The sequence below is a fragment of the Thalassophryne amazonica genome, chromosome 23 (assembly GCF_902500255.1).
Source record: "Thalassophryne amazonica chromosome 23, fThaAma1.1, whole genome shotgun sequence".
Classification (NCBI taxonomy): domain Eukaryota; kingdom Metazoa; phylum Chordata; class Actinopteri; order Batrachoidiformes; family Batrachoididae; genus Thalassophryne; species Thalassophryne amazonica.
In genome coordinates, this window is record NC_047125.1 from 26112537 (window position 1) to 26139006 (window position 26470).

The window sequence follows — 26470 nt, forward strand, 5'->3', positions numbered from 1 at the left end:
ATCCATTCACACTGTAGCTTTAAGTGCTGCATTTTGTGCTTTGTTAAAATGCGTTTCACACTTCATCTTGGCTGTCTGTGCACAAAAAATACCAGCAAAAGTATTTTTGCTTATTTAAATGGCACAGCCCCCTTAGGCGGTTTGTTCCAGCTAGACGGGGTTTAGCCAACTCTGTAATTGGCCCGCGGTTAATCCTCGCCTTTCTTTTTAGCCGCTTTCAGTGGAGGGTAAATTATTTCTGTGGGCCTGTGGCACAAATTTGTGTAGCGAGTGCACGCCTGTGTGCGTCTTGCATATTACGAAGGAAGAATTAAGGCACTCTAATGTGGCAACTTTGATATTTAGCTGCAGGTAGTCTTATGTGACAACAGCAACCCAACGAGGGGTACAAAATTAAAGGCGTAGATTGATGAGATGATCAAAAGCTGCAAAAATAACGCTCTGCATTATTATTATTATTATATTGCTCGTAACAACTTGGGCAAACTTCGGAGGGGCTGTAAGACACAATTAGCAGGCCTCAGGGCGAGCGGCTGGTATATCTGTCACAGGGAACGCATCCAAATGCACGAGTCGTCCGTCTGAAGATTCAAGCGGTATGGATTGCCGCGCAGATACCTGGGGAAAGCCAGATTAATAGTGATGGGAAGATGAGCTGCCACAAAGAATTCATTATTCCTCCTCTTAAATAAATGAGCCTCGGGCCGCGTCTTCACCGCTGCCACCTCAGATATAACACACCGCTTAATAAGAGCTGTCAGGAGGGTGAGGGTGCACGCGTGCACTTTCATCCGTGGATGAAAAAGCAAATTTTTCTTTTATTTTTGGAATGCTTGTGTTTGACGTAGAGAAGCTGCTGTAGAAATGCAGAAGAGATGAGGACAAGCTGAGCGTCGACAGTGAGCTTTTGCAGGAGTCGTTGGCTGGTTCTTTTATTGCTTCCAAGAACACTTATACTGCAAAACCCACTACCGGCCTGCCTGGAAATCCTGGTTATGGGCATCTCATTGAGTTTCCCAAACATTCACTCAATAGATTAAGCAATCATCGAGTGACATATAACTGTCTCTATGTGTAGCTACTCCGAGTTTTGGTTGTTTTTTTTTTTCCCCTCCACTATGATGCCCTTTGGAATGGCAGTTTAATGTTGTAGTGGAGCATTGAAGGTAATGTAGTTTTATGTATGCAGAACTGTTGTTGTATGTTCTCCAGGTTTGTAGCCAAATAAAATATGTGCTTTGATAAGGTTTGAAATATTTACATTCAACTTTTTATTCCCAGTATTCCCACCTAAATTTGATATATTGTGCCGTGTATGTTTGTAAATGTGAATTCATCCCAAAAAAAAAACTGGTGAAGAAACTACTTGGATCCCAAAAGAAGAACTTACAATAAAAATACTCTTAGCGATGTTATTTTCCGCGTTTACCCACACACACACACACACACATATTATATATATATATATATATATATATATATATATGTCATCCTCATTAGAAATTTATAGTAAAATGTGTGAAAAGTAAGTATATTCCACATTTTTATCTTCCCGTCTTTGTACTTTGTATCCATGAGGCCAAAAACAAGATGGCGGATATTGTGATGGGATCAAAGCATTTATTGTTCTTCTAACTCTGGCGCTCGCACGTTTCTGAAGGTTAAATGCAAAACGTGTGTTGCTTGTGCCCGAGGAAATTCATCGGAATATCCAAAAATATTGCGCTTAACTTTTTTTTATATGATATCATACAACATGTGTCACTCCCCAGCTTGAGGAAATATCCTTAATTCAGTGTTTCCCTGTTGAGAAATGGCGAGGTTTAGCCAATTTAGAAATTTGAAGTCTCTGACGAATCTGGCTCAAAACAAATTTTTTTCTCACATAACCTCAACAAGCTCTCCATACCTGCTAATCAGTGCTAACGTTGCTAATATACAAATTAGATTTCCTGGATGGTTTGTCACAGTACAGTAAGACGTGTTATATCAGATTATTTGCCATAAAATGTTCAGAAAGAACAAACAGAGTTGAATCCACGGTAGCTAGCAGCGACTGCTACCGTGGACTCAACTTGTAGTCACACTGCTGTCACTCAAATCAACCATGCCCCTAAATATTCCTGACTTTATGGCATAAAATAACTGATAATATAATGTTAATCATAATAATATAAAGAAATTCTCCCCATACAGTGTCACAGACAGGAAAGCTAGCTTAGAGAACAAAGCGGCTTTGGTACGAGGCTCCAAAGATGTTTTTCTGCTGTAAAGTTGATGATTTTAATGGGGTTCCGATGGGTGTTGGCTCATTTTGGAGACAGTGTAAACAAGTGTTTAGACAAGCAACTGGCAACTTACTTGCAACATTGCGTCGTTATGGAGGAAGTGTTGCGTGTCATGAACTGGTTCTTTTCGGGTGTCCTTAAGAAATGATTCGATCCATCGACATCAATAGCCTTTTGCTTAACAATTCCCTTATCTGTCCTTCAGAGTGGCCGTTGTTTTTGGTCAAGTGTTTCTACAGCATGGCTTTGCTTTGAACCGTGAACCAATGAAGCACTGCTTCGATCTTCAATCTGCTGCTTCTTGGTTCTTTGTTTTATTTCGCTTTATCTTAATTTTTCTCTGCTAAAACCTTAAAGAGCATATGTCTGTGAGTAATATTTACCTTTTTTATGTTAAACCCACCTTACAGTCTTCTGAAACAGTTGCTAGATGTATTTTATAACTTAAAAACGGGACCAATGCTAACACGTTAGCATGTCTATGGCATTTTAAATGTTAAAGTTAGCATTAAGCTGAGCCATTATCAAGCCTCCCTCCCCAGCGCGCAAAGGATTCTCGGATACTCTAAAACCGTGAATTATATGTTTGTAAAAACAGAAGTTAGTAACTTGGTTGTTTTAATCAATTTGTTGCCTGATGTGAACCTCTTGCTCTGTTTAGAAAATCAGTATTCAGACCAAATATTGGGAATACACTTAAACAATTTCTGATTCTTCGCGTGTAAGCCTTTTTATAGCAAATTGTGTACATGTAATTAACTTTATACCGACAAGAAGCATCCATTTGTGCCATTCCTAGTCTTCGACGACACTAGCCAGTTTTCTGGCAGCATATTTTTGTGTTTTCTCACTCTATTAAATCCATTCTTGTGACTGTGGAGTTGGACACTGACGCAGCATCATCTGTTAAGCCGGTCCCAACACCTTCGCACCACCTCCCCCCTTTTCCCCAGCAGGCTCTTGTTTTCCCACTATGCCGCTTTGCACCGCCATCCAGGCTTTTGTCTTGTCCTACCTTCCAGCCAAAATGGAAGCATCTGTCGCACGCCTCTTCAGCACAAGCTGTAGGCTGGTTTTATTTACAATTCCAGTAATTGGGGTTGCAAAACCTCATTGCGTATTTTGCAGCAGTGTTGTGTAGCGGTTGCAGTACCTACTAATAATGAAGCACAACAGCAGTATTTCCCCAGTTTTTTTCCTGTCACCATCTATTGTGAAAGTTGAAAACTTCTTGCCTCAGCAGTGAAACAATTAAATTTTTATCAGCACTGAGAAAATATAATATTGAAATATCTCAGCCAATCTATATTCCAGTCCTCGCCCATAGTTATAACCTTTCGGTAGTGCCATTCCTGCATAGGCTTATTCAGCAACCGCCGATGCGCCAACAAGGCAGATACAAAGCGGCTATACTAAACTACGAAATGGGGTCAAATGGAGGCTAATAATGATAAAAATGGGGGTAAAAAGTAACGAAATGGAGCAGAATGGCCACAGACTGACTCCAATATGATTAAATATGATTCAATTAATTACGTTTGATTATTTTTAAGCAAAATGGAGTGAAATGAGGACTAATAATAACGAAATGGGGTAAAATGTAATGAAATGGAGCAGACTGACCCAGACTGACTCCAAATATGATTCAATTAATTACTTTTATTTAATTATTTTTAAGCAAAATGGGACTGATAATAACAAAACAGGGTAAAATGTAGCAAAATGGAGCAGAGTGACCCACTGACTGAAATTTCATCTCTTGAACACTAGATGGCGCACCTGCTCCTACTACATGTGCTGAGCGCATCTCACAAAAACAAAAGCTAAACATTAAATAAAAGTAATTATTTGGAGTCCGTCTGGTTCAATCTGCTCCATTTCATTACATTTTACCCCCATTTCGTGATTATCAGTACCCATTTCGTCCATTTCGTATTTTGGTATGGCCCAATACAAAGGATGTTAACCTGTTGTCTAGTGACCAACAGAGGCCTCACTAGTGACCCAAGAAATGGAATGGTGGACATACGTAAGGGACCAAAATTGCTGCTTTTCAAGGTGTTAGGAATAAAACTTTGAAAAGGGTGGCGAGGGTTGGTAACATCCAGGAAAACCTCAGGGTGAAGTCAGTTCCAATCGCATCCTAGATGGCTTCCATGAATATATTTAGGGTTTCGCCAAATACAAAATGACCCCACCCCCAATTCAACCCACATACAATGGCGAGATTTGAAATCCCATCTAGACAAATAGAAAATATGGCGTAATCAATGTCGTGCACCCACAGTTAGATTCCATTAGTTAGTTGTTGTAATACCCAAGCATTCTCCAAAGAGACTACAGGCATCCAGTCATCTCCTCAGGTCACTGGTCAGCATCCAAGTCTCAGAACCATACATAAAAATGGAAAGCACCTCAACCCTAAAGACTTGGACCTTCATTCACCTACGTAGATATCGTCATCACCACACATATCTGTCCTAGGGTGTCGTGACTCTGTAGCTCTTCCCAAGTGCCTCTCAACCTCAAAGGCCAAGCATCCAGAGACCAAAATAAGTCCAGGAAGTGATTGAAAGCCTAGATTTTATTCTTTGTCCAGAGCAGTACAACCAATCAGTGTAGACAGAAACCTATTTCAGCAAGGGATTGTGGGTTTCCTCTTTAAATAACATTACTTACGCATTGACCAATGTGTATTCTGTCCCGTCCAATGCAGCACGCTGTTGGAGTTCCCAATCTGTCACTCAATGAGTGTGGTTAAAAATATTCAGAGCAGACCCAGTATATTTACACCAGAAATGTTAAAAAGAAAAAAAAAAGTGCTGTGAGGAATATGCATTCTTGGCAAAAAGTAGAAAAGAATTCTATGTATTCTGCAAGTGTTGCAGAATACATAGAAAGCAAAGGAAAGGATGTTCAGGAACATCATGCTGCTGCGGAGTATTTCAGTGTGGTGTACAGAGATGTGCAGCAAGTTACTGACACATAATAATTTGGAAGTTGCAAAAAAATAGACTCAGACATCATGAGTCTCCACTTTTAGTGGCTAGAATTATTTGTCACGTTGTGGACTGTGGTTTTATCCCATTTGACTGAAGCAGAGCACCAGATGATATATATATCTCGGCAGTGACGTTAATTTGTTGTGTGTTTGGTATTTGAAGCCTACAGAGAAATCTTATGCAATCATGAGGTCACTGAACATCAGAATTGATGATGCTGATACGTTTGCGGGAAAACGATGGTCCAATTCTTGAGGGTCCTGGCAATTCCCGTCTTAGTGCACGGTTGTGAGAGTTGGGTGCAAGCTAGCTTGCTGAGGTGACAACTCGATAGATTGTTGGTATAGGCCCCATGAGGGAATGTCAACGACATTTTGTCCATGTGGTGTTTTTCTCTGGGAATGGTCCATAGGTGGTTGCCATCTAGGACCCAAGATTATTTCATAGTGTTTTGGCAAAGGGTGGCACCACTGTATTCTCCAAAGCCTGATTTAACTTGTGTTGAGGGTCTACCCAGGGTTCCACTCCTAGTTGAAAAAGCCCAGACTACCTTTTGAGGCAGCAGTTTAGGGGGCATGAAAACGAAATAACCATACTATCTCAGCTCAGATCTTCCTTAACCTGTGTCTAAGGACAAGCCTCGCCATACTGCAGCGAACGTCCCTCCTATCCACTTGTGTCCATCGTCTCATTCTTTCAGACACTATACTCAAGGTTCATGTCTATAACTGAGGGTTGAAGCATAAATTGAGTATTTAAGTCTCGCGCTTTGGTTTTATTTTACTTCCCTTTTTACTGCCACCGTTTGTAAGTCCACCAACAAGATTCCAACCAATCTGTCTGTCCATCGCATACCCCCCCCCCAAAAAAAAATATGACTGTAAGTAGCAAGAAAAAAATAGGCTCATCAGTCGCAAGCATGTATGTTTAGTGCATCCAGTATTTTATGAGTTTCTAGTGGTACATAGAGTGAGATTTTTACTTTCCAATGTAGTACAACCCATATTCCAAGATCTTCCTGGGTTAGATGGGATATAAAAATCCATTGACATCATTGTGGGTGCACCTGGATGAATGCTTGTTGGACATTCCTGGAAGACCTTCTGGGGAAGTTGTGCAGGGGCATCATTGACTACATTCAGTGCAAAAGAGAATCAGTTCTTCTCTGACCTCCTTTTGGATGTCAGATACGATCACTGATGCTAGCCTTTTCTAGTGGATTAGTCCCCCCCATGTCTTTGTCCTTCTTTGTCCACCATTTTGGCTTTTGTCATCTCCTTTGGGAAGTTGATTGGAGTGGTCACCCAATTTGGTGAGGTGTCAGGTCATTCTAATTCTATACTAGTTTTATAGCTTGAGGACCCCAATGGTTGAGGAAGCCTACGTGTCACCCATGTTATACCTGGCTGTGGCAGATAAATGGCTACTTTTGAGAGGTCAGAATGGAGTAGTTGTCCACTTGTGTGGTTGCCATCCAAGACCATTTCGTGGTTTGGTGACATGTGGCACCAACCTATGTTCCCAGGCTTGACTTGGCTCATCATATACAGTGTCACCTCAGTGGTTTTGGATCCATCAGCCTCGGAACAAAATAATGCACGTTTTTTTTTTTACAGGATGGCACAAGGCAGAAGAAAAATCTATATTTCCACATTAGAAATAAAGAAATGACCTTTCCACACCTTCAAACTGACTCATTATTTCTTCTCTAGGAGAAAGTGAAAAGCTGAAGGTGCAAAATTCATTACAGTACATCATTATACACAAGGCGTTCTGCAAAAAAAAATGTAATGTTTCTCACTACTGACCTTAGTTTTTGTAGCATAGTTTCTTTCTTCTTGCTTTATATTTCTTGGATCTAAAGAAAAGTTTTCCAAAGAAACTGAATCCAGATGTACTTTATTAATGAACTTTATAACCTGCTGCTTCAGTTTATTTATCAGAGGAGTAATATCATTATGGAAAATACTATTTTAATAAGGAAAAAAGGTCTTTCCTGACTTTGATAGCACCTAATTAAGTTCTGTTATTACATTAATCTAACTTTTAAAAAATATCATTTTGGTTGTTGTTCTTCACCCATGACTCTGTGGCATTTCTCTCCCATGTTGTCAGTACAACAATATAAAGATTTTATCATTTTGTGTGTGCATGCAGATAAAGAAAAAGCTTGTATTTTAAAATACTGCTAATAACGGCACATTTTGGAGGCAGCCCAGACTTCTTTCAGGTACTGACACTGCCACTTTTAGGATCATGGTAAATGTTTCTGAATGTGACCATTTTTAAAATGGTCTTATTGGGCTTGTCATCTTCTCACATTTCTTATATTTCATGCAAGCAGCCATATTTCTTGGCCGCTTGAGAATTGTTTGATGGCTCTGCTGCAAGTATAACCACAAACTTACAAGTTTGGATCGGAATATCTTCTCACTTTCTGCTTGAGTATAAAGAAAAAGCTTGTATTTTAAAATACTGCTAATAACGGCACATTTTGGAGGCAGCCCAGACTTCTTTCAGGTACTGACACTACCATTTTTAGGATCATGGTAAACGTTTCTGAATGTGACCATTTTTAAAATGGTCTTATTTGGCTTGTCATCTTCTCACATTTCTTATATTTCATGCAAGCAGCCATATTTCTTTGCCGCTTGAGAGTTGTTTGATGGCTCTGCTGCAATTATAACCATGAACTTACAAGTTTGGATCGGAATAACATCTTACTTTCTGCTTAACTTGTCCATCTCTCTATGTACTGTATATTTATCTATGTATATATGTCTTTTATTTTGTGACATTGTAATTTGAAATAAAAAAACATCTGTGTTGCTGACTTTGGGGATTTGGGTAGAGAATATTGGCAGTTGTGCTTTCCAAATTTAAACCTGGAAGTGTCCTCATTTATGTAGACCAAATAAGTTCCATACAATAAGGGACATAATGTTGAGAGTTGTGGTTATATCTCACCAGTGCAAATCAGCGCAGAGTTCATATTCACATTGTTACCTCGTGCAGATGGGAAGGTGGCTCGTCTTTGGTATCCAGCTGCCTGGATGTGTTGGTGGTAATGTTGTTACAGTTCCGCTATTGCCTTCTACAATGCATGATTTACTTTTTAATAACACCTCTCTGCCTGTCCTTTATTTTTATAGCCTTTTCTGTAACTCTTCACTCGGTTAACCCGTGTGCTTTATTGCCCTCCTTTTCATCACCCCTTCCCTTTCCTTCTCTCCTGTGGGAGCCACAACTCTCTGCATCACATTGAGCATATCAAAGTGATATTCCAACTGTTATCACCGGGAGCCTGACCTGTTTCTGAAGGACACTGTGACAGGCATAATTTACCACCCGTCTCCGTCCCAACAATGCCTTGCATCCCCTGCGGTGATGATGAAAATTGTATGTTTTATAGAGCAGGCTCTTGAATACACATTCACATGAATTTACTGTCCATAGTCTGCAAGTGGCTGGGAATTTGGCCTGTTCACTGCTACTTCCTGAAGGAGCAACATATATTTGGGCTGATTTGACAATCACTATGTTCATCATAATCATGACTTCAGAATAGTTTAAACCTGTTATCATTTGCTACAACTTGCTGCTTATTGAAAGAGCACATACAGTTCACCATTTGTCTGAACGTCTTGCTAATTGGAGCCGTTTATATGTTTAATTTTCAGCAACATCTTCGTCCTTGGAGCAATTAATATCATTCATCATTTTCTACTTCTTGGTGCTTGGTGGAATGCATATCATTCATATATTGCAACTTCCTGCTACTTGGAATAATTCATATTATTCAGCATATCTTGCAACTTCCGGCTACTTAGAGCATTGCATAACCTTCATCATGTATTGCAACTTCATGCTCTTTAGAACAGTCTATCCCCTTAATCACTTGTTGCAACTTCCTGCTACTTGGAGCATTTCATAGCCTTCATCATGTATTGCAACTTCATGCTCCTTAGAACAGTCTATCCCCTTAATCACTTGTTGCAACTTCCTGCTCCTAGGGCACGTTCATCCTGTTTATTGTTCATTTAGACTCCCTATTCCTTAAAACAGGTCATTCTGTGCATTGCAACTTCCTGCTCCTCAAAGCAGTAATATTATTCACATTACATTAAACATGGTTTGAAACAAAAATGTGCATTATCAATGATACATATTTAAGCTTCTTAACAACTTGTACTTTGATTAAAAAAAAATACAGTCAGTAATCACACACACCAACCTTAAGAAAGCCTCACTAATCCAATATCTGTATAAGAGCACAGTGCGAAGTGCACAGATTTTCAGTTAGAATCAGAGCAGTTTTTACCTTACCTTTGAAAGTGCTGCAAGCGATGCACTGTTTGGAATGTCCTCAGGACCTTCCATTCATTCAGGAGCTTAGTAGTCACAGTGACTCATCAGTCACACAGTAGTAGTTCTATTCAATTTCAGTTCATTTCATGTTTTATAGCGTCAAATTGCAACAAAGCTGCCTCAAGGTGCTTCACACAAGTAAGGTCTAACAAGTAGTGGATGCTATAAGTTTTATTCAGAGTGTCGATGCAGTCATTACACTGACCGCGGCCTCCGATGTTTTGTGGGAGGCGCCAATTTGTTTCCTCACTAGAAAACGTCTCACTTCTGAGCCTACAATAGTAATGCAACAGATATTGGTGCACTTGTCTTAAAGGGGATGACAGATGACAATCTGACTGGTTTAACTTCACGTCATGAAATACACAAAACACATTGGCGACTAAAGCTAACCCCTTTGCGCTCGAGTTTGCACTCAGATTTCTTATTGGTAATTAGGGACTAACCTTGTTGTGTCTGATGATGGGCGGACGTTCATGCTGGGTTATACGGTCAAACATACAGCTTTTACCGGCTCTGCTAAGTAGTTTCACGATGACTTTTTAGCGGAGCCGTAAAACGGATATGTTTGACCGTATAACAGCATGAATATCCACACATCAGGGGGTTCTTCCCATTGTAATCCAATTCCAACGTTGCACAGTTTATTTTTCTGTAGGTCATTCGGCTTACCGTGAAGCAGTCAGGGGGCGGAGCAATCCATCGAATGTGAAAATCCATCAAAACGTGAAACGGTAATTCTCTATCAGAATCCACATCAATACTTTTGGACGGTAGCTTAAATTCACCCCTTTTGGCGGCGGCACGCGACTTTCTCTCACTCTGAGCTAGCACTGCTAACGCTGCTAACAGCTAACAGTGCTAACAGGTAGCAGTGCACAGCCAACGTTCTGACAAATTGTGCATCCCGAAAGTTCCGTGGAGGACAGGAATGACATTCAACGGTAATCACATCTCGTCTGAACGCCGGTCAAGGCGCGGAGTCATAAATCTTTTGCCACAGTTGTTGCAAAAATGACACGTATATAAGATATTATACAGTCTGCGCTCTCATATGATTAATCAATCCGATTCATGGTAAAAAATATAATTGGATTAGAATTAATATTAAACCGTAGGTGTGTGTTTGACCACTTCCTCAAAATAGGCCGTGTAAAAAATACTAGGCCAAAATTCTATTCGGCTTCAAAGTCAACCTTCAGTAATTATATCAGTCTTTCCTTGATCATCATTCTCCTTAATTTAAGACCACAAGACCTTTTTCATTTTGTGATCACAGTTCTCTCAAAATTTTGCCTCCCTCCAGCGACAAACATCTGGCCATCCAAGATTTGATGGCTCCAGCGCCATTAATACGTTTTATTGCAGCACATTGACATTTCAGTGATGTCTTTTTAATTACATTGATTGATAGCTTTGGACTGAGGAAGGGGGCAGATAAAAGACTGTTACGATTCGTTCCGTTTTGAATCTGTAACCTTTCTAACATGGACCTGGAATGTAAATGGGGCCCGAAGGGTGACATTCGTACTGTATATCGATGCCATTTACATTCACTTTGCAAACACATTAGTCTGTGTAAGTGAATATTTTAGAGTGATATGACCTACTCAAGCAATGACGTTAATTCTACCATTTTGTAATTTTATATAACGAAACTGATTCATTTCATACAAATAAATATGGGGTTATTGTTTTCGGCCCAATGTGTCCTGGTCCAATTTAGAACAAATGTCGTGGAACAACTGTAGGTCCAATAAGGACAAAGTGATTTTACTACTTCGAGACAGCAAACAGAGAAAAGGCAAGGTCAGAGGTCAAGCTCAACACTTTGACCCAATACTTGAATTAAGGCTATTTGTTCCAATAGTAATTTTGAAGAACTGGTTAAACACACACCTTTGGTGACGGTAATTACTAATATGAAGTCATAATCACGTTTCTCAAGGTCATGTGACCCTCAATATTGGGGGACCTTGAAATGTTAAACTCCCAAATGTTTCACTCAAACAGTTTGATTGAACACTTTGGAAGGGACTGGTGTTAGCCAACGAGAAGGGTCTTAAATTTGGACAGAACTCATTAATATGAATGTCAAGGCCCACAGACCCATATATGATGGCAGCACTACATATATCACAGTTAAAGTTGAGCAGGTACCTCAGTGGGACAACAGGTTCAGCTACAAATGTGTAGACCTGGGTTTGATTCCCAATCACACTGAGTTTTTGGTCAAGACCCTTCACCAGCATCGTCCCAATCCACCCAACTGGCAAAGGGGTACTGGACTTGACTGGGGAAGTAATTTGAGATGGACTGACATTCCATCCAGAAGGAGTAATAGACTCTCAACATCTTCAATGGGCCTCAAGGACCTATGAAGGACTTCTTTCTAGGCATCTTAAATATAATCAGAATCAAATTTATTGCCAAGTAAGTTCTCACATGCAAGGAATGTGTCTCGTGTCATTAGTGCATAATGAAAATAAAAGGAAAAAATACTTATGTAAGAAGTAAAGGTGTCAAAAAGTAAATGGGGTCTCTGGCATTATTTATTAGTCTAGCTGCAGATGGAAAGTAGCTGTTTTTGTGTCTTGAGGTTTTAGTCCTGATGGACCTCAGCTGTCTGCCAGAGGGGAGGGTGACAGAAAGTTTGTGTCCTGGGTGAGAGGGAGCGGCCACTAGCTTCCTTGATTGCCTCAGGGCCCTGGAGGTGTACAGGTCCTGTAGGGATAGCAGACTGCAGTCGATCACCTTCTCTGCTCCATGGATGATACATTGCAGTCTGCTCCTGTCCTTAGCAGTGGCAACAGCGTACCAGATGGTGATGGAAGAGGAGATGATGGACTCAATAATGGTGGTGTAGAAGGTGGCGGTATTCCATCTTTTGGTTCAGCTACACCTTTTGACTTTAAGGTGATCAGTCAAGATGTTAGGTTTGCCAGTCATTAAATTTCTGTTCTAAAATCAAAGCACATGCTTGGTGCACGTGTTGCCACATCCACCACACTATGGAACCACCATGTGTCTTATAACATAACAGCATTTGATAAAAACTCCAAAAGTCTCTTGGATTCTTTGGTTCACATAGAAATATTTGCATACCATAGGAAATGTGCAACAATAAAATATTCTAGTCTGTGGCGTAAAACCAAGCAAATGAACCGGCTAAGTAAAACAGTCCTTATGAAATATTAATATTCCAGTGTTTGCAGGCACATTGTCATTAACAATTTAATGGAGATTAATATCGTTTTTGCACTGTGTTTATATCTCAAATCCTTGGATTACAAGACTGTCACTTTTTCAGTTAGCTGAAATTTGCTTATGTTTCTCCAAATGAGGTTCTGTCAAAGTGACTATTTTTATTCTCCAAGATTGCTTTAAAGAGGCAGACCAATTACAAAACCATTACAGGTGAAATGTTCATACTCCCCAAACTGCTCTGTCAGGGGAAGTCACCGTGGATAACAGCCTTGACTAAATACCTTGAATGTAAATGAAGCTCTTTGTGTTTCCGCCACATCAGTGCAACGCGTTTTGTTTGCAACGTTAACGGAGTAGTGTTTCAACGAGAAGGTAATTAAATCAGAAGGGGGTTTCCTTGGTGTTGTCTTTAGATATTTGTCATACCATGAAGCAAAAGTAAGTATCATCACGACGACACTAAGGGTAAGGAATTTGTTGGGAAACATTTTCTGTAAAATTCCTCCATTTCTCTGGAGATTGTCCATTTACTGTTAGAATCTTAATGCTGTTCCTCTTCCTACATCCATGGAAGAAGACATCATTGGATATGTAGATGTCTATTCATGATGGTCTCTTCGTCATTGGTAGAAATTCCAAAACATATTTTCATTGGGTGGAAATTTGACCCTTTTTAAGCCCAATGACCCCAGTAAGAGTGTCTAGATCTAGTCTTAGAACCAGGTTTGGTCATCAGAAGAGATTCGCTAATCCCTGCAGTGATGTCCATGCCTCTGGGTCCTCCAACTTTGAAATCAAGAAATTTCTGAGAAGAGCTGGCAGAGATGTTTGTTTTAGGGTCCTGGTGCTTCCTGTCTTACTGTATTGTTGTGAGACGTGGACTTTAACTAGTAACCTACGGGAACAAGCAGATGTCTATGGTGCCAGGTCTCCAGAGAATCCTTAGCCCTCCTGGAATAACTTTGTCAATTGAACCATTATGTGGGAATATCACTTGCATTGGTGAGGGAACATCAGCTACAATATCTTGTGGTGTGTTTCTCTAGGCATGATCCAGCACACAGGTGCCTTGGTGATGAGGACCCCAGGAAAACAAAAAAGCCAACATCTCACCTGGCTATGGCAGGATAGATGGCTACATTTGAGAAACAGAGATGGTTGGCCTGTTGCCTTGGGTGTTGCCATCCAGAACTCAAGGCGATTTTGGAGTGTCATGGATACCCATGACACTCATGTCATGTCACTCGTGTCATGGAGTGTATGTGATACCCTTTGATGCCCAAGATCAGAAAGAAAGTCTATCGGTCAACTCTCTATCCAACACAAGTCTTAAAAAATTTATGTAGCCGTGTTTGTCTGAATTTGAAAACCTACTTGGATGGGTGCTTTGGAACTTGGAGCTCAGACTCAAAAAACTGAACAAAATTGACCACCCCAAGGATCACTGTGGTCAAGCAACAGTTTATTAAAGGGGAACAATATTTTCCAACCTAGGCTCTATTTGTAGATGTTTTAGTTTCATCTTTTCACTCAGGTCAAAAACTATTTTAATCAGCAGAGTACTGAATTACAATGCAAAAACCAACACAGACTAACAAGCTACACAGTGTAATTGTGCGGGACAAGGTTTAAACAGTAAATAGCTTCCTACCAAGGTAACTGGACAAGTGTTTGTTTCACTAAATGTAAAGAATTGCATTTAAAGTGGCTAATTATACAATAAGTTGCTTACCTTAGCCTAATTTTCATCCAGTGACTTAAGTCAAGAAGTGGCTTACTGTGTGCACTGGCAAATGATCTTTGTTTGCTTTGATTGCTGTTTATGTTGTGTAATTATTTTCCTAAAATCCTTGTACTTCTGGGATTGCATCAGGAAGGGCATCCAGTGTAAAGGTTGTGCCAAATCAGTAAGTGGTTTGATACAGGGTCAACTGTAGTTGCCCCGACGAAAGCAAAAAAATAAATAAATAAATAAATTGCATTCGTATTATGCACTAACCAAGAGTGGGTTTAAATCACAAATCAAGCAGTTTCCCATGTCACCATTGTGGCAGTGCCTAACCTGCAAGCAATCCATAAATGTTAATGATATGTAGCATAGGTAAGACTGGCATGACCTGGGTGGGTTGAATGAAGCCCAAAAGTGCCACTCATAAGAATTCCCAGACAAGTTAAGGCTAACAAGTTAACTTCGTTTCAGATGTTTGATTAATGCACATTTTTTGGACTGGGTAATGGTTACCATCATTGGTGGCTTGGGGTGGATATAACAAAGTATGACCAGTGTATTGCCTCACTAATAGTTGTACCATCAGTGGACCTGATATCACTAAACTACCAATTCCTGCTGATTAGTGCAAATGGTGCTAGCATGAAAATAAAAAAAATACTATAAAATTTCAGATAAAGGAAATACTGGAGCACAGATTTCTTTGATCTACTTGTACACATAATTACTCAGAAAACCATATTATCTCAAATATCTGGAATAAAATACTCTGAAAGGGCAAATACAGTCAATTTTATAGCAGCTAGTAGCCACTACAAGTGAAGCCCTGGATTCTGGACTCCTCTTGCTAGTGTACAGCGGTCAGAAAAACCATACCCCTAATTACTCATAACTTTGACTTAAAATAGTGTAAACTACAAAAAAACAAAACAAACAAAAAAAAAAACCCTGAAATAGCCTACACTGATTTAAAAAAAAAAAAAAACACCCCACTGTATAGTTGTCATGAACAGAGAATCTAGCTACAGAGATCAAAACTAGTACCAGACTGTAAACATGTTTCTGCTGCAAAATTAGGAATTCTAACATGGGCTTCTAAGAGGAGTGACTCCAACAGCCTCAAGTGGCTGTTGAACAAACTGCAGGTGTTGGCACTTCCACACTGGCTTCATTTTCCAGCACCGGAAAATGAAGCTCGGAACTAATGCTATTTTGTACCTCCAATATATTCCCTGTAATACTTTCACTTTTCTTGCAGGAACTGCAGTGTAGTCTCTCAGCAGTGTTCATTCATCGGTGATTCATTACTCGCTCTGTTCAGTTATTTCCTGCCTCACTATTTACCTTGTTACCTTCTCTCTTTTAAGACTAAAGTAGATGTGTTTTGCCTGCATTAAGCACCAATTCAACAGAAGCCCCATTTGTCAGCGTAATTCTTTAACAACATAGCATTTCATTTTCTCCACAACACCATTTTTCCCACGTTAGCGTTGCCGCCATGCATTGTGAGCTTTCCTCCGCCGCGCTCGCCGCTGCAGTCGACTCTCGGTGCCAGACGATGCCACAAAGAGGTTTCTCACTTGATTGAGCTGATAATCAGAATCTCAAGTGGTTTTGCACCTGGATGAGAGTGTTACACACACGACAACGTGTTTACGCGGTCTAGTTTCTACCCTAGTGGGAGACAATTGCCTTCTTTCAAGTATGGATCATGAAGTGTGCGGCCTTTAAAGCAAAACGCAACACACTTGACACCTTTTGGTTTGTTAGAAGTTAAAAATGATGGAATATCTCATTGGTGTTATAATATCAGGCTTATGATGCAGAAATATTGTTATATTGTTGCAGTGGTAGGCACAGCTAAGCTAATAAGCTAATTAGCAATGATGACTTCTATTTTTGTTAGCAGATTTTAAAAAATCAGTGGACTAATTACCATCAACAGTGTCACAATTTCAGGTGTATGATACTGAAATATTAACATATAATTGCAGTGGTGAGCACAGCTAAGCTAATAAGCTAATTAGCCATGATAACTTCTATTTTTGTTAGCAGATTAGCATTTCGGGGCGCTTCAAAAACTCAGTGGACCAATTACCATCAATAGTGTTACAATTTCAGGTGTATGATACTGAAATTTTGTCATATTGTTGCAGTGGTAGGGACAGGAAAGCTAATAAGGTAGCGTAGCTTGGTGTATCCTGTCTCCGGACGGATGGACCGCAGAATGTTTCCCGAACACACAATCAAACATTAACTCAAGAGCTTTGAGGCGGCTCACTCAATCTTCCAGGGCTGTATGAAAATGCTATTAGCGGCTCGACAAAGAGAGACAGATGGAGTGAAAGAAAGATACCCATCTTTGTCCACCATCCCCCCATTCTTCCTCTGGGCTTTCTGCGGTTGAGTGCATCCAACCGTATTCCCACTCCCCTAATTCCATTTACCTCAAATGTAATCAGAAAAAAAGCCCGTTGCAGTTTGTGTTGCCACGCCATCTTCCTGTGTGGGCTCGCGGTGGAGTCTGACATCATTTGAATTCTGGGTCCTCCCCGACTGCACTTCTCTCTGATTTTTCTCCCTCCGAGTCCCATCGGTGTCCTGAAATAAATATACTTCTTTCATGTTGCGAATCAGTTGAGCCTTCCAGCTTCTTTGTAGGTTTGACTTGAATATGATTGCTGCGTATTCGGGTTGTGCACTTCTCCCTTAAAAAACAATCTGACACATATCTAGAAACAAAAGTTGCAATGTTTATTTTTAAATACATACTTCATGAAAAACCAGGCTGAGTACGTTGATGCATCCGCTGCTTGACTTTTCTTCACCACTGGGGGCAGTCACGACCAAAAAAAATTAGTTGGATGAAAGGTCAGCAATCAGGATCAAGGCACATTAAGATTAAAGTGCTGCAATCCAGGTAAAAGATTCTTTATTATGACCAAAGATCAGTGATCTGGTTGGTTCAAAGCACATTAAGATCAAAGTGTCACAATCCAGATCAAAGATTCTCTATCATGACCAAACATCACTGATCTGATTGAAAGCACATTAGGATCAAAGTTCAGCAATCCAGATCAAAGATTCTCCATCATGACCAAAGATCAGTGATCTGGTTCAAAGCACATGAAGTTCAAAGTGCCACAATCCAGATCAAAGATTCTCTATCATGACCAAAGATCAGTGATCTGGTTCAAAGCACATTAAGATCAAAGTGTCACAATTCAGATCAAAGATTCTCTATCATGACCAAACATCACTGATCTGATTAAAAGTACATTACGATCAATGTGCCGTAATCCAGATCAAAGATTTTCTATCATGACCAAAGATCAGTGATTTGGTTCAAAGCACATGAAGTTCAAAGTGCCACAATCCAGATAAAAGATTCTCTATCATGACCAAAGATCAGTGATCTGGTTCAAAGCACATTAAGATCAAAGTGTCACAATCCAGATCAAAGATTCTCTATCATGACCAAACATCACTGATCTGATTAAAAGCACATTACGATCAAAGTGCCCCAATCCAGATCAAAGATTCTCTATCATGACCAAAGATCAGTGATCTGGTTCAAAGCACATGAAGTTCAAAGTGCTGCAATCCAGATCAAAGATTCTCTATCATGACCAGAGATCAGTGATCTGGTTTAAAGCACATGAAGATCAAAGTGTCACAATCCAGATCAAAGATTCTCTATCATGACCAAAGATCAGTTATCTGGTTCAAAGCACATGAAGTTCAAAGTGCCGCAATCCAGATTAAAGATTCTCTATCATGACCAAAGATCAGTGATCTGGTTCAAAGCACATGAAGTTCAAAGTGCCACAATCCAGATCAAAGATTCTCTATCATGACCAAAGATGAGTGATCTGGTTCAGAGCACATTAAGATCAAAGTGTCACAATCCAGATCAAAGATTCTCTATCATGACCAAAGATTGGTTATCTGGTTCAAAGCACATGAAGTTCAAAGTATCACAATCCAGATCAAAGATTCTCTATCATGAACAAAGATCAGTTATCTGGTTCAAAGCACATGAAGTTCAAAGTGCCGTAATCCAGATCAAAGATTCTCTATCATGACCAAAGATCAGTGAAAGATTGGAGTTCAGGATCAAAAGCATTTAAAGAAGAGACAACCCAAAAGAACCCTCCCAATAAAGTAGAAAAAGATCCAAGACTAAAATGGAGGAATGTTAGACCTCCTCTGGATGTCCTTCTAGTTTGGTGTTCAGCATATTTAGCTTGTTTTAATGGCATCTGAATGGACGTTTATGAACATGCTGTGTAGCATTATTGAATCAGACAAAAACAATACTTTGGCAATGCTGTTGGATGTGGTAATAGTCAATATTAAAAGACTGCTCGTTTTTCCAAATCCATCTGTGTCCATCTGCTTGTCTATCCAGCCTGGAGTCTGACTCTTTCCGATCTCACCAGCATTTTTCATGACTTCCTGGTGCTTAGAGTAAAGCCAAGCAACAGAGAAAACATCCTAATCTAGGGCACGAACTGCATTCCATTAGCTAGGCCTGCCAGTCCTTATCCATTGATCTGCCCTGATTTGGGAGATTCTTACTTTATATTTTGAGAAGTTGCACGGAGCAGGAGATCTGACAGATAAAAACAAAGATGAAAGAGCTGCATTTAAGCACAGATCTGGGACAATAAGCAGAAAGGATGAGCGAGGGATGGAGCTGGATGGAGATAAACAGATGGGGCTGGAGGACGGAGAGTTTTGCCCTCCAGCACGATGGTGAAGGTCATAAATCAAGGTGATGCCCAAAGGTAAGGTTTTTGAAAATTATATTTGAAAGTCAGCATTAACTCTTATTCTGTGCTAATTACCAAAACGGCGCCTATTAAAGTGTGCGTACTGCAAGCAAGGCCAAAAACGTATTAACTTGTAATGGGTTTTTCACTCTTTTTGATGTCCTTTTTCAAAGAGCCGCCCAAATTATTCACTAAATTGTTATGCAATTTTTCACAAAAGTATTGTAAAACTAGGTTTTAGTAACAGGAAGTATTCCTTTAAAAAATCATGTTTTACCTATGCTGAGGATGTTGGTTGGTTGGTTGGTTGGTTGGTTGGTTGGTTGGTTGGTTGGTTGGTTGGTTGGTTGGTTGGTTGGTTGGTTGTTTTTGGAAAGATTTTGCATAAACCCTGGTGGATGGACCATGGCTCAGTGAAGAATTCATTGTATCTTGTTTTCTGATCCAGTGAAAATGGTTTATTTCACTTTAACACTAATTTTAACACTACAATATCAAAGTTCAGTGAGTCAAATCAGGAATCAGTGATTGGGATCAAAGATCAGCGATCAGGACAAATTTTTGGGGTTAATGCACTTGGGTTCAGTGCAGAAGGTTCCCTGTTCACCCCCCCCCCCCCCCCCCCGCCACATTTCTCCATAAAATGTGGAGTTGCGTTAGGAGGGGCATCCGACATTAAAACTATTGCCAATTCAACATGACCTCACATGGGGGAAAAAAGGGGAGCGGCCGAAGGCACTTACTTTTAGGTTTAAAGGACAGTAGTTACTATCCAATGTTAGGATTGGGATGAAAGCTCAGTATTCACAGTCACAGTCCTGATCAATGTTCTGTGATCAGGATCAAAGTTCAGTGATTATGATCAGAGTAGTAATCTGTCTGAAAAGTCAGGATCAATATTAAAGATTAAAGATTGGGCTCAAAAGTTAAAAATATGATTCAATATTTGCAAATATGGTCAAAGTTCAACATTCACAATCAAAGTTCAGTGATTACGATCAAAGAGCAGTAATCGGGATCAAAGGTCAGAATCACTATCAAAGCTCAAGATTAGACTCAAAGGTCAAGAACATGATCCAATATTTGCAAATATGGTCAAAGTTCAACAATCACAATCAAAGTTCAGACATTATGATCAAAGTGCATTAATCAGGATTAATGGTCAAGTTCTGTATCAAAGATAAGAAATTATGCTCAGAAATCAGTAACATAATCATCAATTCATGGTCAACATTCCATGAATGAAATAGCAGTGATCTAGAACAAATCAGGAGCCAAGTTTGTTGATTATGATCAAAGAGCAGCAATCGATCAAAGGTCAGGCATGGCATTCAAAAGTCAGGAACAGGGACAAAGTTCAGTGATCAGGATGAAAGTTAAATAATCAGGATCGAAGTTCAGTGTTTTTGATCAAAACGTAATGAGGATAAAGGTCAAAGTCTGTATTTAATAAACATAACATCTCGAGTCTGGGGAGCAATGTGAGCGGAGCCAGTGAGTTGGAGATGGCGGAAGGATCATATGTTATGTTATGATATGTTAAACAAGCTTATTCATCTTTAAAATGTTTTATTTTGTGAGCAGATGACAAATTCATATTACGTGCCGAACAGAAATGACCTTTGACATGTCACATGACCTGAAAGTAGTTCCACACAACATGGATCTGCTACACCGGAAACAGGGGTACTGGAACCATTAGAAATCTAGTGGATCTACACAACAGTGTGGTATAAAAGATCAGAGATAAGGGTCGGAAGTCGAAAACGCAACCAAAGATTACTAAACGGGGTCAAAGGTCAGTGATCAGGATCAAAGTTTAGCAGTAAGGATCAGGGATCAGTAATTAGGATCTAAGCATTAAAATTGTGACTGCTCCGGAAAAGGAGAATTTGATTCAGTATTTCAAAATGCTCAAAACACTAAATGAAACAACTGCTTCTTGAAAGGAGTCGGTGTTTTGAAATGATGGAAAAACTGAACAAATCCTTTGAAAAGGTGTCACTTTTCCCCTCATTTATTAACCGTGAGGAGAAAGAATCACTCTTTAGGATTGCTCCAAAACATGAAATGAAATCATCATTTTGAAACTCTCGAAACACCGAATGAACCAGTTCCTGAGGTTGAGCTTTTCTATGAATGAATGAACTAATTGCTTCAGAGAAGTATTTTGTGTTTTAGAACGCATAGAGAACTGAGATGGCGACATCTAGTGGCCAGTGGAAAACCATCCCAGGAAGTCCTGGCTACGACCCTGCTAGCAATAATCCAACAAGCTAATGCTAATTGAAGCGTGACTCATTCGATTTATTTGCGTTTTTTCAGTCACTAAGACGTCCTGGATGTTGCCTTCTCAAAAATGACTCATTAGGGTTTCTAGACCAGGCATCGGCATCGCAAACATTCAGCCGCTGACGTCTAAACTTGACTCTTTCAGTCATTCGTTTGCCCAGTCTGCCTCCCGCGGTGTATCCGTTGACCTGAAAATGCACATTTTTCCCAAACACTTCCCTAATTAAACCTGCCGCTGCTTCCTTCCTCTCGGCTCTATGACCCGTCCCGGCGTCTCGGCTCTCCCTGAGAGACATTCAGAGCAGAAAATCTCTGGACTGCATCGCCCTGTTAGCGGGCTAATCTCCGGCTCTCACACCCGGATTCGGAATTAACTCTAATCATTATCACAACCTCCCAGAAACTCCTGCCTCCCTTTCTGTCATCTACCATCCCTTCTCAACGCCAGTCTTTCCTCATCCTCTCTCTTTCTCCTCCTCCTCTTCCTTTCTTGTTCAGTCTCAAAAAGTTGGGACAGCAGGCGACAGAGAGGAGTCCTGAGTATCGTCACGAGTGGCCACGGGCTTGAATATGTATTTGGCGGCTGCCAAAAGATAATTGCATTTGAATAGTGGAGAGGGCTCATTACGTAAGACAAAACATCAGAGCTCAGCGTGTTCACGGCTGGAGTTGGAGCTGGAGCCAAAGCGTTGCCAAGAAAACGGGCTGCACCACTAGAGCGCCCCCCCCCCCCCAGACTATTTTGTCAAGCAATATTAAACGTGTACTTACATTTAATTTGTAGAGATAAACGGACTACCAATATGTAGACATGGGTTCAGCTCATGCTCACGCTACCTTTTTGTGTCCTTGAGCAAGATAATTTATCGGCACTGACCCGGTCCACCCAGCTGTAAATGGGTACCAACTTTGGCTGAGGAAGTGACCTGTGATGGAGTGGTGTACCATCCAGGGGGAGTTGGCACCATATGACCCCAGGGTAACTCAATTGGGTTGGCACCATCTGACCCCAGGGTAACTCAATTGGGTAGTTAGTGCACAACAAATATGTCTACCCCGGGTTCAGTGCCTGGACACACTACTTGTCTATGTCCTTGGACAAGATGGTTCATTAGCATTGTCCCAGTCAACGAAGCTCTAAAATGGGTACCAACTTTCACAGAGGAAGTGACCTGTGGTGAGTGGTGTATCATCCAGGGGGGTTGGCACCATTTGACCCCAAGGTACCTCAATTGGGTAGTTAGTGCCCAACAAATATGTCTACCCCGGTTTCAGTGCCCAGACATTCTACTTGTCTATGTCCTTGGACAAGATGGTTCATTAGCATTGTCCCAGTCAACGAAGCTGTAAATGGGTACAAACTTTGGTTGAGGAAGTAACCTTTGATGGACTGGTGTCCTGCCCAGGATGAGTTATAGAGTCTCACCCATTTTACGTGACAAAATCTATGGATAAGCATCGGCACCAACTGGCTTCAGGCTAGCTCAGCTGGATAGGAGTTGGACTGTAAATATGCAGACCTTGGTTCAGTTCCCTGTCATGCATCCTGTCTGACTGACAAGACACTTCATTGGCATTGTCCTAGTTCACCCAGCAATAAATGGATGCCAGCCTTGGTTGGGAAGGTAACCTATGCCGGTCTGATGAACCTCCCAGGTTTGGTCGAAGGTTCCCGTTGACTATTCTATTTGAGGCACCAGATCAATAGCCCACAGGGCCAATGTAGAACTTACTTCTTTATCTTTTAATGGCACATCTAATCTGTCTTTGTTAGTTCCTTGTTCGTAGTGATTTAGCTGTGTTTGGAATATTTAAAGCTTAGTGTTTTGTTAGCTGAGGATGTTTTACACAGTTAGCCTGCAGGTTTTTGTCAGGCATTGCATAGTCCTATCCTCACACGCATGATTGTGGTTGAGGTTACCAAGGCCACTGCTGCGTGCACGCAAAAAATTATACTGCAAATAACCTATTCCACTACTCCTGATACCACAAACGACAAGCTCATAAACAGTATGCAAAGTTTATTTATTTATCTAAAGGTTTGCTTTGAAGATGTAAAATGATATTCTCTGATATTACTCGTAAGAAAAACTATCCTAGACGTGTGTATAAATTAGCCTGAATGGGGTTTACCCAACCAGGTGATTGGGTACTCGGGGAGTTTTCCAAAGTTGTAGTTTTTATGAGAGTACAGTGTGTCAACAACAAGCTGGAGACACCTGAAAGCAACTTGTAGAGGGCTATAGTGCACCTTGTTCTGTGCTGATAGCACACTCCATCATTTGTCCAGTCCATTGATAGCCAACACTTTACCAAGGTGGACCATTCCACCGGTGAGCGTGCAGTTAAGTGTCCACGAGTCTGATGGACGGAAACGGAATGTCAGGCTACAATGATTCAAAAATGAAGGAAGAAGATGAAACTTTTTTTTTCCCCTCAATGAGGTCAGGTTAAGGAAACAGCAAAGGAAAAGTCTTCCCAGATGAAGACCTCCAATAGTTTCATTATTGGCTGTCAGAGGCCAGTGTGAGATAGAGACCATCCGCAAGACGTCAGGTCAGGACTCCAATCACCAGCCAGAGTAGAACAGACGATGTGGAGAGGAAAAACAATTCACGGCTGACATGTAGGGGATGAAACGGGCTTCAGCAACACTCAGAAACAAAGAAGCTGAAGGCTCTTGGTAATAACGTGCAGCTATCCCTTCAGCTAATACGGTCAAGTGTCACTCAAATACATTTTTTAAAGGAAATTATAAAGAATTGCCATGTGTTTTGAACAGTGGTGGGCACAGACTACCTAAAAGTTAGCTTAGATAACTGCTAATTCGCTAACTGAAAAGGAGACCACTAAAACATTTAGCTGAAGATACCGCTAACGGCTAACTGCTAACCGCTTAGTTTTATTGCACGAATTTAGCCTTGTCGTTGGCTCTAAAACCCTGAAGAACAGACCAAAAGAGCTAAAAGTTAAAGCACAAACATGAAAGTTCCCCAAATTATTTTAGCATGTGGATAAATAGATGAACAAATGGAAATAAGCAGTAACTTACAATCCATACACAGTTTATTCACAGTACAAAAAGTAAATGAATAAATATTAAGAACAAACAATACATAATACAAACGATTCAAAATAATTTTTATAATCCAATTGATGCTTTTACTCTCGCTTGACCTCCTCCTGATGCTCTGAGCTCCAACAGACTCAAATGTATGATTTTACGGTTTCCAAACATTTTTCATCATTAAAGTTTATTCAGAAAATATATTATCTGACTTGAAGTGAGTTAAGTAAATTTAGTGGAAGCTAATTATTCCGTCAATGGTTCTGAAAGCGAAACCACCTCCTATTTGGCTAATAAAAAAAAAGCTAGTTTTGCTAATTAGCTGTTTCCTCTGTATTCAAAGTACGTATCACCACTCACTCATGTTTTTGTTTTTTTGGCCCACTGTGCTGTTGCAAGTGTCTTCAAGTCCTACCTGGATGGGATTTTAGACTTTGACCTAAAGGTCTCTGTGATATCAAATGCATATGTGATGTCACAAATCCACATCCACCACACTATGGAACCACCTAGACAGGCAACCAGTCCATCCCCATCCCCACGTCTTAATAGTTGCCATTTATCTGCCCCGGCCAGTTGAAACGTGGCCTTCCCTTTGGATTTTACCATTTGATGAGGTCCTCAAAATTGAGCCATCTGCCTGCTGGTTCATGCCCAGAGAAATGCGCCACAGAGCCAGAATGTGTAGCTGGCATTCTCTCAGTACTCACATGAGTCTCTCTGAGAAACTACGTGGTTGACATGAAATCAATCTAGAAGTACCCAAGGATTCTACTGCCAAAGAAGTTCAGTCATTGCCTTGGGTCAATGGTTGGCATTGAATCCTAACAACCTACTGAATGATGTGTTTTAGCTAGACAGTGTCACCCTTTTTTTTTCATCCCCCGTCACGAAAAGCACCAGATTTTCATGGCCCTGTCACAAACTAGAGGTGGGCGGATTGATCCTAATATCGATAATATCGATACCAACGCTAGTATTGATATTGAACGATCCTTTGGTAAAAAGAACAATACTCAAGCTTTTTTTCTCTCCCACACGCACTGACTGCTGCACACGCAGATTCATCAAAGTCTACTCTCTGTCTGTAAGAGCAGCACTGCGCTATGTCACACAACACGGAGCAGCGCACCCTTGTATTGTGGTTTGTCAGCCCTCTACCTCAGGACATTTTGTTTTAAGTTGTGTTGTGTGATATTTTTTTAAACAAAAATGTTGATTGTGATAATAAAGTATTTTGCTGTCACGTACAATGTTTGGCGAAATTCTGTCCTAGGTCTTTTGGATCCTTTGGATCTATGAAGCTTAAATATGAAAAAGTATCAGTATCAGTATCGATATTGGCGATACTGGGCCTGTATTTACTTGGTATCGGATCAATACCAAAATTCCCGGTATCGCCCACCTCTATCACAAACCAATAGATTAATGTACTTTTCGTAATGCCATCACAAACTGTCGTGAGACTGGGTTGGTTGTAGCACGCCTGATTTTTGTTGACTATATGTCCTTTCTGACATCATATCTGTAGAGCTTTGTGATGCCATAAAAGAAAAAAGCATAAAAGCAAAGTATGAAATAAAATGATCAAGATACATGTAACTTTCAAACTACTGGTCACTGTTGCATCACATGTGATGTCATAATGCCCATTATGACATAGTAGTCAAGGATAAAGGGATAATTAAAAATAGATCCATATCTCAGCCAAAATTCATCCTACACCAATTTCTGATGTAGTA

The 26470-nt window shown here is 40.4% G+C and overlaps 1 protein-coding gene and 1 long non-coding RNA gene across 4 annotated transcripts in view; one reads left to right on the forward strand and one right to left on the reverse strand.

The window, feature by feature from the left end:
- LOC117505359 overlaps positions 1–22597 on the reverse strand; it is a 308495-nt gene extending 285898 nt beyond the window's left edge. Inside the window, exon 1 of the long non-coding RNA XR_004559080.1 lies at positions 22539–22597. This is a non-coding gene — a long non-coding RNA (uncharacterized LOC117505359). The remainder of the gene's footprint in view (positions 1–22538) is intronic.
- The window catches only part of LOC117505355 (neurexin-1-beta-like), a 513547-nt gene that overhangs the window by 355296 nt on the left and 131781 nt on the right, over positions 1–26470 (forward strand). The window lies entirely within an intron of this gene.